Source organism: Seriola aureovittata, chromosome 11, assembly GCF_021018895.1.
Source record: "Seriola aureovittata isolate HTS-2021-v1 ecotype China chromosome 11, ASM2101889v1, whole genome shotgun sequence".
Lineage (NCBI taxonomy): Eukaryota > Metazoa > Chordata > Actinopteri > Carangiformes > Carangidae > Seriola > Seriola aureovittata.
In genome coordinates this window covers 2,332,812-2,345,211 of record NC_079374.1, presented here as the reverse complement: position 1 = coordinate 2,345,211, position 12,400 = coordinate 2,332,812, and the positions used below count along the sequence as shown (strand labels likewise).

The 12,400-nt window shown below is 42.9% G+C and overlaps 1 protein-coding gene across 9 annotated transcripts in view; it reads left to right on the top strand.

The window, feature by feature from the left end:
- The window catches only part of lrch1 (leucine-rich repeats and calponin homology (CH) domain containing 1), a 313,647-nt gene that overhangs the window by 16,523 nt on the left and 284,724 nt on the right, over nucleotides 1-12,400 (top strand). The window lies entirely within an intron of this gene.

The following is a 12,400-nucleotide window of genomic DNA, read 5'->3' as shown; positions in this document are numbered from 1 at the left end:
TTGTGTCTCATGATATTATGAGAAATGTATCACACATGGGGGGAAATATCTGTATCTATGTTATTTAAACATCAACATCAGCCTGTTGTTGACTGTAGGGAACGAGCACATGGTGTCACATGGTGTTGGAGACGGACGCGAAGGAAAGAAAGAGGAGGGTGACTGTTGTGCTGCGAGGGTCCTGGAATTCCTGGAATATTATTCAAGGACCGTCACTGGAAACGTCCTGGAATCTTATATTTGGGAATCTGGGAGTTTACAGACGAGCTGCTGCTGCTTTATTGATTTGACCTTCTAGTGTTTTCCTCAACACTGTTCTCCTGATTGACGCCTTTGACCTTTACTCATAGTCAGTGAACACACACACACACACACACACACACACACACACACACACTAATTCACATTCACACACAAAACTGTCTCTGCCTCTTGTGATGATTTATGTGAAAACTGGTTGTTGTTTTTATTGAAGCTGCAGCGATTAGTCGATTGATCGATCAGTCAATCTGCCAGGATTCTGATAATCTATTAATCACCTGAGTCAATGCCAAAAAAACGGTTTTTCATTCTGTTAAATTGAGATTTATTTCTCTGTGAGGAGAATATCTTTAGACTGTGGTCAGACGAAACATGACATTTCATTAATTGAGAATATAACTGGCAGATTAATCAATAGTGAAAGTAATTAGCTGCAGTCATGTGATCTCTCTGCAGGACACACTGACTGACCTGATGAATAGTAATAAAGTGTTGTCTGTGTTTGGACGCTTTATGAGTCGACCGGACGAACTCTGGACAAACTGAACAACAGTATAGTTGTTGTGACGGGGTCAAAGGTCAGGGATTGTAAAGCTGTGATGCGGCGGTGTGTGTGTGTGTGTGTGGAGACAGAGTTCCCTGTGTGTTTATTAACCTGATGAGTCATTTATTCACTCTGTGTGATTTTATCTCCTTCATGAACACACAGTCTGTAGATTCAGCTGTCGTCCTCGTAAGATCATTTAAACATGTTTGATTTGTCTGCGTTGAATCATGACCTTTGACCTGTGAGGGGGCGATGATGATGATGATGATGATGATGATGATGATTAGAGAACAGAAAGTGGAAGAAGAGGTAATGTAGGCACCAGGTTTCCACAGCGCAGTGCTCAAAATGCCTTTAACTGACTGTCCTACTGAGACCATTCATAACCTACATCCTGTGTGTGTGTGTGTGTGTGTGTGTGTGTGTGTGGTGTGTGTGTGTGTGTTTCCAGGCTGTTGCTCTGTCAGTGTTTCTAATTTGCAAACCTGCAGCCACAGTCTTTTCACTCCACCTTCCAGCCATTAACAATTACATGTATAACTGCTGTATCCGCTTAATTAGCCAACCTTGTGGAGCCGTGTGTGTGTGTGTGTGTGTGTGTGTGTGCGTGTGTGTGTGTGTGTGTGTGTGTGTGTGTGTGTGTGTGTGTGTGTGTGTGTGTGTGTGTGTGTGTGTGTGTGTGTGTGTGCGTGTGTGTGTGTGTGCTTGTGTGTGTGAGCATGATAAAATCCCAGACTGATCTTTGTGGGTGTTCTGCTCTCGTCCTACTTTTCCTTCCAAGGAGGCGGGAAAGTGGGACGAGCGTCGGAGCAGCGGGGCGACCAAACATCGTCCTCCACCGCATCACGAGTAAATAACAGGGCGACAAAACAAACACACACATACATCGTTTCCTCTGTGTTTGTTTTGTCCAAAAAGGGGAATTAGACCCTCAGCTGTGGCTGTGTGTTCACAGAGAGAGGCAGAGTGAGGTGGTGGGTGGATGTTCACTTGAACTGCTCGCTGTTATGTAACAGTCAGTTCATGTGCTGGAGAACAAAACATGGAGATTCAGAGACAAATGGAGCGAAGGAAACAGGACGAGGAGGTGAGAGAGAGGAGAGAGAGAAGAGGAAGAGAAGCAGATGGAAACAAAGTTCTGATTCACTATTTAAAGGATTTTAAAGCTCCTTCAGTGTAAAGGTCTGTGTCCATGTGTAGTGTGATTATAGATCAGCTCTAGCTTCTATATTAATACTGTGAAAGTATCAAAGCCTCAGTCCACAGAGAAATGCACACAGCCTGTATTCAGAAACTGAGCCTTAAAACCAGCCGTCAGGACTTCTGGAACTTTGTGATGTCACAACAAAGCAGTCACCAAGCCCCGCCCACCTGGACCCACCATCCAAACCTTGCAGGATTTGGTTTCTCTGAGTGTTTTTACCTGAAATCTGATACATTTTTATTGGATCAGTCAGAAAACAGCGAGCCAATCAGATGACCTCGCTCTACGTCACCGTGGATACATCAGCTACACACACACTGTCTGTAACAACAGAGCTGTTTTCAGCAGAGTCAACACAAAGTCGACCTGAGAACATTTTCTGAGTCAAAAAAATCTCCTGAAGGACGAAGAATGTTCCAGTAGCACAGGAAAACAATCTGTGTGTGTGTGTGTGTGTGTGTGTGTGTGTGTGTGTGTGTGTGTGTGTGTGTGTGTGTGTGTGTGTGTGTGTGTGTGTGTGTGTGTGTGTGTGTGTGTGTGTTTTCCTCCCATAAACAGACCTTATAAAGCAAGTCTGGTATTTTTTGTATGTTTTTATTGTGAATGTGTGTGTGTGTGTGTGTGTGTGTGTGTGTGTGTGTGTGTGTGTGTGTGTGTGTGTGTGTGTGTGTGTGTGTGTGTGTGTGTGTGTGTGTGTGTGTGTGTGTGTGTGTGTGTGAGTGAGGTTGTGGCAGATGGACGTGGGTCGAGAAATAGGTCATGTCAAATTCTTGTGGGAGGACCAGCTATTCCTACACACACACACACACAAACACACAGTGGATCTATGTTTAGAAATGGAAACACTTGGATGAACTGCAAATATGTATTTTTTGCCCGAAGATTAACATGAAACACACACACACACACACACACACACACACACACACACACTCTCAGACTCGCACACACATGCATGTTTGCACAGACATGTGACTCTGCATCCATGCAGAAAGTCTCATGTGGTCGTCATGGCGACTTCAGCTTCTATCATCCTCCTCCATTCACTTTCTTTCTTTTCTTTTCTTTTTTCTTTGTATTTCAGTTTTTTTTTCTGTCTATTTTTTTCTTTTTTTCTTTTTTTCTTTTCTTCCTTGTGCAGTAACATCACATATTCATTCTCATGTTCAGGGGCAGATGTGAAATTTTCCTGCTGTCGTCTCGTCAGTGGAAGCTGCTTCTGCTCTGTTCAATATTAATATATTTTTACATTGATTTTTTTCTGTGTTTAAGATGAAAACAACTTTTTTATTTCCATGTTTTTTCCGACTTGATGAAACATCAGACTGTGAAGTGGCAGCAGTTGTAGTTACTGATATCAGAGCTGAATGCTGCATCTGCTGAAACAAAGCAGCTTTTCATCATCATCATCATCATCAGCATCAGCATCAGCATCAGCATCAGCATCAGCATCAGCATCGTGTGTTTTTCTCCCAGCAGCACCTTCAGCATCCTGGACATTAGTTTCCTCTGTAGTCAGAAGAAAACACATGCAAACAGACAAAACACAAACTGATCAGAAACATCTTCATCAGCTGCCAAAACTCACAACACCACACAAGTGTTTCCAGGGGACAGGAAACAGTGACGGACCTGACAGGGACGCACTTGTTTAGTGACTTTTGAAGTTAAAATCATGGAACGACGACTGTGTCCCTGGTCCGTCACTGTTTCCTGTCCCCTGGAAACACTTGTGTGGTGTTGTGAGTTTTGGCAGCTGATGAAGATGTTTCTGATCCGTTCGTGTTGGTTTTGTGGTTCAGTCGTTCTGAAGACGAGACTCGGGTTGTAACGTTACAGTCTGTCAGAGAGACGAGCGTTCAACATGTCGACTCACAGACTCGACTGAGGCGACCGCTCTCTGACCGACACAGCACCACAGCCTGTGAGAAAACACCCAGGAAAGTGGTTTTCCTGTGTGTGTGTGTGTGTGTGTGTGTGTGTGTGTGTGTGTGTGTCTGTGTGTGTGTGGTGTGTGTGTGTGTGTGTGTGTTGTCTGTGTGTGTGTGGTGTGTGTGTGTGTGTGTGTGTGTGTGTCTGTGTGTGTGTGTGTGTGTGTGTGTGTGTGTGTGTGTGTGTGTGTCTGTGTGTGTGTGTGTGTGTCTGTGTGTGTGTGTGTGTGTGTGTGTGTGTGTGTGTGTGTGTGTGTGTCTGTGTCTGTGTCTGTGTGTGTGTTGTGTGTGTGTGTTGTGTGTGTGTGTGTCTGTGTGTGTGTGTGTGTTGTGTGTGTGGTGTGTGTGTGTTGTGTGTGAGTGTGTGTAGCAGTAACGACAGAGTCACTACAGTGTTCACTCAGGCTTTTGCTCAGCTGTTTAATCCCTGACTCTTCATTTCCTCTCCTTATTGTCTCTCTCTCTGTCTCTCTCTCTCTGTCTCTCTCTCTGTCTCTCTCTCTCTCTCTCTGTCTCTCTCTCTCTCTCTGTCTCTCTCTCTGTCTCTCTCCCTCTCTCTCTCTCTGTCTCTCTCTCTCTGTCTCTCTCTCTCTCTCTGTCTCTCTCCCTCTCTCTCTCTCTCTCTGTCTCTCTCCCTCTCTGTCTCTCTCTCTCTCTGTCTCTCTGGGTGTTTCCTACAGATGTTCATGAGAATAGTTTTTGACTCATGATGATGATGATGATGATGATGATGATGATGATGATGATGATGAACCAAAGCAATAATTATAACACTTCTGGCTATAACACTGAGGGTGAGACTCTGCTAATTGACCAGTTTGAGACTGTGCTACTCGTGTGTGTGTGTGTGTGTGTGTGTGTGTGTGTGTGTGTGTGTGTGTGGTGTGTGTGTGTGTGTGTGTGTGTGTGTGTGTGTGTGTGTGTGTGTGTGTGTGTGTGTGTGTGTTGTGTGTGTGTGTGTGTGTGTGTGTGTGTTGCAGCTGCATCCTCTGGTTGTGCAGGAAAAGGCGAGACTCCTCCCTGCAGCACAGTAATGACAGGCTTTACACCACACACACACACACACACACACACACACACACACACACACCACACACACACACACACACACATGGTATATACTTACTGCAGACACTACCAGACGACCTGACTCTGCAGACTGTAGATTCTTTCTCTCTCTCACTGGTCAAACACTCACTAACATCAGGCTTTTATCAGGAATGGAAAAGGGAACAATCAGCACTCACACCTGGGTCACATGACTCTCTGTGTGTGTGATGTAAACACAGCGTCCGGGTGAACTCGCTAATCTTTGCCCCTTTTCCTGCTGTAAACACGTAAACACGAGAGGGACGCCCCGACTGATCGATCGGCCGTCGATCATTATCGGCCGGTTTTCATTCGAGACCATCAGATCGTAAAGAGCGGGAAGACAGACACACTCATCTTCACTCATCATCAGTGGAGCTAGAACAACCCGTCACACGTGTGGGATTTAAAGTGTGAAATAAAGGCTCAGGTGTTTTCCCACGACACACACCTGCAGTATTTCAGACGTGGGACACACTCACCTTTCCACCTGGCGTGTGTCTCTGTACTTCACGTCCTTCCACCAGGAAACAGAGATGAGCGCGCCGACCATTAATCATAGGGTCGTTAATTAGATCTCTGGTTGACGTGTCCTGAGTGAGACCCTGAACAGTCAACACACACACACACACACACACACACACACACACTCATCCTGATGAAATAAAAACCTCAACAGATTGTTTCAGTTTGAACTTTTATCATTCCTTTTGTCCTCTTTCCTTTCCTCTCCCTTCCTTCCTCGCCCCCTCCCTCCCTCCCTCCCTCCCTCCTCGCGGCCGTGCCGTGGCGTCGTTAGATGACAGAGCTCAGTGTTAATCAGTGGGCAGGAAACATTCTTGTGTCTCAGCTGCTCGGCCTCCACATTCCTGCTCTGCGTCTGAGTGTTTGTACAGTACGAGTCTTTGTCTGCGGTCACACAGTTCACATCGCCGCTCACATGGCGTCTTCGTACGCTGCAATAAACCGTTTACAACCACGGGCAAATTCTGCCGCCATCGTCCCTTCACCGGGTTCCGCCTCTCAGACCGGCTGGAAGATTTCACTTGTGTCGTCTGATTCGGGGTCACAGAGGTCGCGGGGTCAACCCTCGATGAAAACACGAGTGGTGTAGGGAACAGTTGCCATGGAAATAAAACCTCAGGACAATGGGGTCACACCTCGTCATACAACAAACACTGTATCACCTGTTTCCTGTGAGATGCTTCACATGCCTTTAAATGAACTTGAATATCAAGCAGCTCGTGTAATCAGGGTCCAGGACTTTAATCACTGACAGAGTCTGAAGCTGATCAATTATTCCGATCACAGTCAGGAGGATTATGTGTTTTAATTCAAAATGAAACAGTGAAACATTGAGAAAATGTTGTAAAATGAGGCGAAGAAGCACAAATATTCCTGATGATGTCCTGCAGGAAAACAACACAATCACTGCTCTGCTGTTTCTCTAATTATTTCCAGTTGTTTAAGTCCTCTTTGTTTTTCCTCTGTTGTCAAAGTATTGATGATGAAATTCAACATTTCCTCCAGATGTTGTGGAACTAAAAAACGGCCGGGAATCGGAGGGATTTTGCCCTCTGAGCTGCTGAAAGACTTTTAATGTGAAATATCTCTGCAGGAAGTTGGAGGTTCATTGACAGGAGCTTAACAGGGACTGAAAAAACAAGAAAAGAGAATTAAATTCAGAACGATACGACTGTTGTTATTAGTTCAATGGGAGAAGATCAGGAAACAGGAAGTCGTCTTACTAAAATAAAAGCCTGGTTCTCTCTGTAGTTCAGGTAAATAGCTTTGTGAGAACTGACATTGTATTTCCTGATTTAAAGGAACAGAGAAAGTTTTATTTTGTTGTCAGTACCAACGCTCTGGTCTTATATAAACATCAGTAAATGTTCATTTGAACAACTCTGCCCTCAGAGAAATGTTGATTGTTCAACATGGAAAAAGTTAATGTTGGTTTAGTTTCGGAGCTATAGTTCCCATGATGCTTTGGGGGTGTAAACTGAAAATTACAACTTGAGTCACGTTTTTTAGCCCATATTTCTTTACATTTTGTCGAACTGAGACCATGAAAATGATGCTGAATTAGCATTTAGCTCTTCCTGTTAGCAGTGAACCTGCGGACGTACAGACAGCCATCACTGGATTACTGCGATAGACAAGTTAAAAACATGATAAATGGCAAGTTCTGTAGTTGTAGGCAGAATCTTTTTTATATGGTCTTAAGTGGATTAATGGAGGTTTAATTAATTAAATCAGCTGCCAAACTAGAGTTACTTCCTGTGCAGTAAAGTCTCCTGTATATTCATTTACTGCAGAGGTTTTTCTTGTATCAGAAATGATGCTGATTCAAGTTTTGGGTGAAGGAAACTCTGTGTCTTCCTCTCAGCGTTTCTCTTCTCCTTCCTGTTCCAGGAGTCAAAGGTCACACCTTGACAACACTGACCTCCTTCACGACCCCGAAGGAGATCACCTCCTGTTTCGTAAGAGATGGCGAGCGCTGCTATTAACACAGGAAGCTCCGTTCCTGCTTCACAGGGTGTGGTGTGTGTGTGTGTGTGTGTGTGTGTGTGTGTGTTTGTATTCACTGCATCAGGACTCTCACAGAAGACGGACTCATCTCACCTCCATCTGTCGAAGTGCTTTTCATACAGTTCACTTAAAGTTTAAACGCAACAGAAAACTTTAGAGGAGTGAGTCAAATAAAAACATGAAAGCCTGAAACACAACATCAGAAGGCGGCAGAGAATAATAGGACGTGTGTAATTCACACGATACTCAGAGCTGGAAACAAAACAGTGGGTAGGAGAATAATTTAGTTTCGCTTCCTGTGACCTGATGACCTCCAGGGGACCTCCACGTGAAGAACTGTTTCCTTAAAGTCTGAGTTAGGGTTTTCTTAACATCTTCATATGAGTATTTAAGGTTTTTTTTCCTACTTAAGGAATCACTTAAAGTCAGTTAAACCGTTGAACAAAAGACCTTAAGTTAAGATTTTCCTTGAAGAGTTTGTGTGTCTTTAGAATAAAAAACAGTTGCACAAAACACCCTCAAGTTTTATTCTGAAAATGTTGATTAAGTATTTAAAGTTTTCTCCTTATCTTAGTCTTATCACTTATAATCTGTTAAACCGTTGCACAAAAGACCTTAGTGAAGGAAAAACACTGAAGGAACCTCTGACTCTGTCTCCAACATGTTTGAGTTTAAGGTGATAAATGAAGTGATTGAGTGAGAGTCCACGACAGAAAGACACCCACAATTTTACTGCTGTAAAATCTCTTTCACTGCTGCAAATGCCTTCATTTTTTTCCTTAACTAATGAAACCTGCAACACCCTTAAGTCACTCATTCAGCTAAGGAGAAATTAAACCTTAAGTAGAAAAACTTAAGGTGTTTTGCGCAACCGGCCGTGAGGAAGTTTGTCTCTGTCTAAAACAGGAAGTATGTCTTCTTTAAAGTTTAGCTGTGGGCGCAGTGATGTGGTGTCTGCAGCAGTGCTCCATGTCGACGCCTCCACCACTTCAGGATAAATGCACCTTTGTGCCGGTGATTATCAGCAGCTGAGGATCAGGACCAGAACAGACTGAAACCTGGAGGAGCTGCTCACTGCTGGGTCCGGGTGTTTGACGCTGCAGGTCGAAACAAGTTAACCGAAGGGAATTTGGCCTTCAACTCCCACACTGACTCAGCTCGCCTCCCCTGAAACGCCTCAGAGCTTTTAGAGATTTTAGAGACGAGTCATGGAAGAGTCCTGGAGGTGAGAGGAGCTGGTGGGTTGAATCCCCCGACAGACTGAGAGTTCTGGATGGAGCAGCGGCTCTTTGTCACTCGTTTAGCTCCTCGGGTGGTGTCAGGATTTAGTAAATCTTCATGTCGTTTTCATGGTCTGATTGTAAAGTATTGGATAGTGTCATTGATTCTTGTTCATAGGGAAGAGCACGCTGGGCATGTGACGTGTGAATGAGGCCACAAATCTCTAATTGATTATCTGGCTCGCAGGCTTTACTGTAGTAGGAGCAGCTTTGTGTCCGATACAGATGTTTACAGGCTGCTGGACGTCAATCAAACGTCACAGATCAACAGTGACCTGCCACACTGACATCACACAGCTCCTCCGTACTGCTGTTGTTTAGGTTGTAAATCAGACGTGAGTTGTTTTCTGAACAAGTCTTTGCATGATAATGGATAGTGTTGAATAAAGTTATATTTCCCACCATATGCAATATTAAGAAAAATAATGATTTGAAACATAAATTACAATAATACAATTATGTATTATAAAAAACCTGAAACATAATATAATCTAAACACATATTTTTCATAATATATATATATATCACATTATCTACAATAATACAATTATGTATTATTAAACAAATAATAATTATCATAATATACAACAGCATAATTATATTCTTCATTATGATATCGTATATCGTGATAGTTCTGCTGGACTGTATCGAGTTAAATATATCTGTGTATTATACTGCTGATGTGTCAGTGAGGCCAGGGCAGCTGTGTGTGTGTGTGTGTGTGTGTGTGTGTCTGTCTCATGGTGTAAATGACCTTAGGCCTCTGTGACCACTTGTGTCACCTCACATGACATCATGTGTCAACAGTAAAATGTAACCTGACAGATGTGTGTCTGTGAGATCGATGTGCCCTTAATGCCTCCCTCTCTCTGACTCTGTGTGTGTGTGTGTGTGTGTGTGTGTGTGTGTGTCTAATGTTTTGCAGTACGAGTGTTTTTCATTAAGGTTGTTGCAGCATTCACCACATTACCATTTCCACTGTATTATTGTAGAAGTTAAAGAAATGTGATGGTATTTCACACACACACACACACACACACACACACACACACACACACACGCACGCACACACACACACACACTGCCAGTAACAGCCGTGTGTTTGCAGCCAGCAGTTGAGTCAGACTGCTGCTGTTTGCTCGGAGGATGAAAGCAGGACTGACTGGCTCATTGTTTCTCAACCACACGGTTTTAAATAGCACTTCCTGTGAATGCGTGACCCATGATGCAACGCTGCCTGTGCATTTGATGCTCAGACGCAGCTGCGATCGATTGACCACGTTTCACTGTTTACTGACAGCAGCTCAGCTGCAGGTTGTTCAGTCAGGTCTGTGTGGAGCTCAGACTTTGGTCTTTGGAGCAACATCATCTGCTGGTTACAGTCAAATACAGATCAGAGGAAAAGTGTCAAATCTCCAGACACTGATTCTTTGAACTATTTCTCACCTGTGTTTTCATGGTCAAGTTCTGGAGAGATCTCGTGTCTCACTGTTTTGAAGCTGTTAACTCTCTCTCCTCCCTCAGCCTTAAAGATATTATTTGTTACCATGATAATCCAGTTGATGGGGCTGTTGAATATCTAATTAATTTCATAATTCGAATTGATTCTTTATCCACAAACAGAAATTTGACAAATCAAATCCAATTTTTTTTCCCTTTTTCTCCTTGAACTAAATTCTTTTATCAAATCAATCGGTTTAATAAACAACAAAAAGATTAATAAGCTTTTGAAAATTATGGAAACTTTCTCCCTGTTACCTCCGACTGAATAATTAATTATTTGTGTATTTATTCATGTAGCCTTGTGTTATTTTATTTTATTTTATTTATTCATTTTCTTAACTTAATGAATATGATTTAATTGAGATACACGTGTATATATATCTCATCACAATCTGTCTGATTTACATGTTGTGTTTTATTGAACAGGCTTCATAGATTGGGTTTAAAGCAGAAATGGACCCGTGTCTGTTCTTTACTACAGATCCCGCTGGTGGTTCATGTGTTTATTTAGTGACCAGAAATCCACTTTTAATAGAGCTGCTGAGTGGGAGGAGCTATATCAGGTGTCCCTGGTTGTGGAGGTAGAAGTCCCATTCATTGTTCCCATAGCAACGTTACCTGACTCCTGGTTGAATCATCAGTATAAAACATGTTGTTGTTGAGCTCGACTCTTTGATAAAAGAATCTGAGGTTCAGGTCTAACTACAACTCCCAAGGTGCATTTTGACCAGAAACATCCAACCACAGCCTCATATTCTGTTATGTGTGACAGAAGCTAACGTTTACACTGCAGCTAATAATTATTTTCATTATCGAATAATCTCCTGTTTATTCCTTTTATTAATTAAAGGTTTTCAGTTTATTATCATATAAATAATAAAGTAGAAACAGCACATTAAAAGAATTACTAAAATTAATTTCTCTTGCAGATTAATCGATTGATTGATATACTAATTTACTTTGTGATTCTGGGTCAGTTTTGGATGAATTCAGTTACCATGGTGACGAAGCATTTTGAGCTGTCAGAGCCTCTCTCTGATTCTTCTCCATGGCAACGGTGGCCGAGGCTCGTGGGTGTCAGAACATAAACCTGTGGGGCTGAAGTGTGAATTCACAACATGACTTCTACCCTTAAAAACTTCCTGTCAAGGTTCCAGCTGCAGAACCAGCTTTGAGACCTTTAGACATGTTTGAAGGTTCTTTTTAAATCCTCTGATTAATATTTTTTTTAATGTGATTTTCCCAAATAAAAAGTGGAATAAAAACTCATCTACTCTTACTTCCTGGTTGAGAAACATGGATCAGGCCTTGAGCCCCGCCCACCACCTGCCTGCTCCAGGTGGACAGGTGAAAGAGCAGAGAGCATCAAGATGTATAGCCAATCTGCAGATTACTAAATATCCGGGTTAGGCCAGGTGACTTCCTGTCTTCCTCTCACTCAGTGATTGAACAATGTTACCTTTTGGTCTTTTTATAAACTTTCTACACTCAGCGGTGAGTTATATTTGCAGAATGTGGTTAAAATGTCATTAAATAGCTTCTGCTAGCATAACGATTAGCCTTAGCTTGACTTCCTCTTGGTGCTAGTTAGCTTCGTAGCAGCTATGCAAAACTCCCATAGGAAAACTGCAGATTTAAGGTCCTGAGATCATCATGTAGTAAGTACTGAAACTAGTGTAGGACTTTTATTTGGCTGACACAGTGTTAGCGGCTGTGCTAATGCTAACTGCCTCTGTACTGACAGGGTGTCCGGTGTATTTAGCCCCCCCTCCCATCGCCACCAGTTGACAGGATGTGTTCCTTAGGTCTGTGACGTATGAAAGCCTGGCTGTCTGACATGTCCATTGTCTGTCCGTGTTGTAACGTCTGTCCATTCATTCAGTCCACAGTGTAAAACATGTTGAGTGAGGGCGAGGACACGTCTGACTGTTTCCAGGAGCGATACAGTGTTGATTCTTGGATTTTAATTTAAAAAAAATCCACCCACAGCTTCTCTGTGATTGTTTCCACCAGAGGAAATGAACTCCTCTCCTCCTCCAACGAAACTAATCGT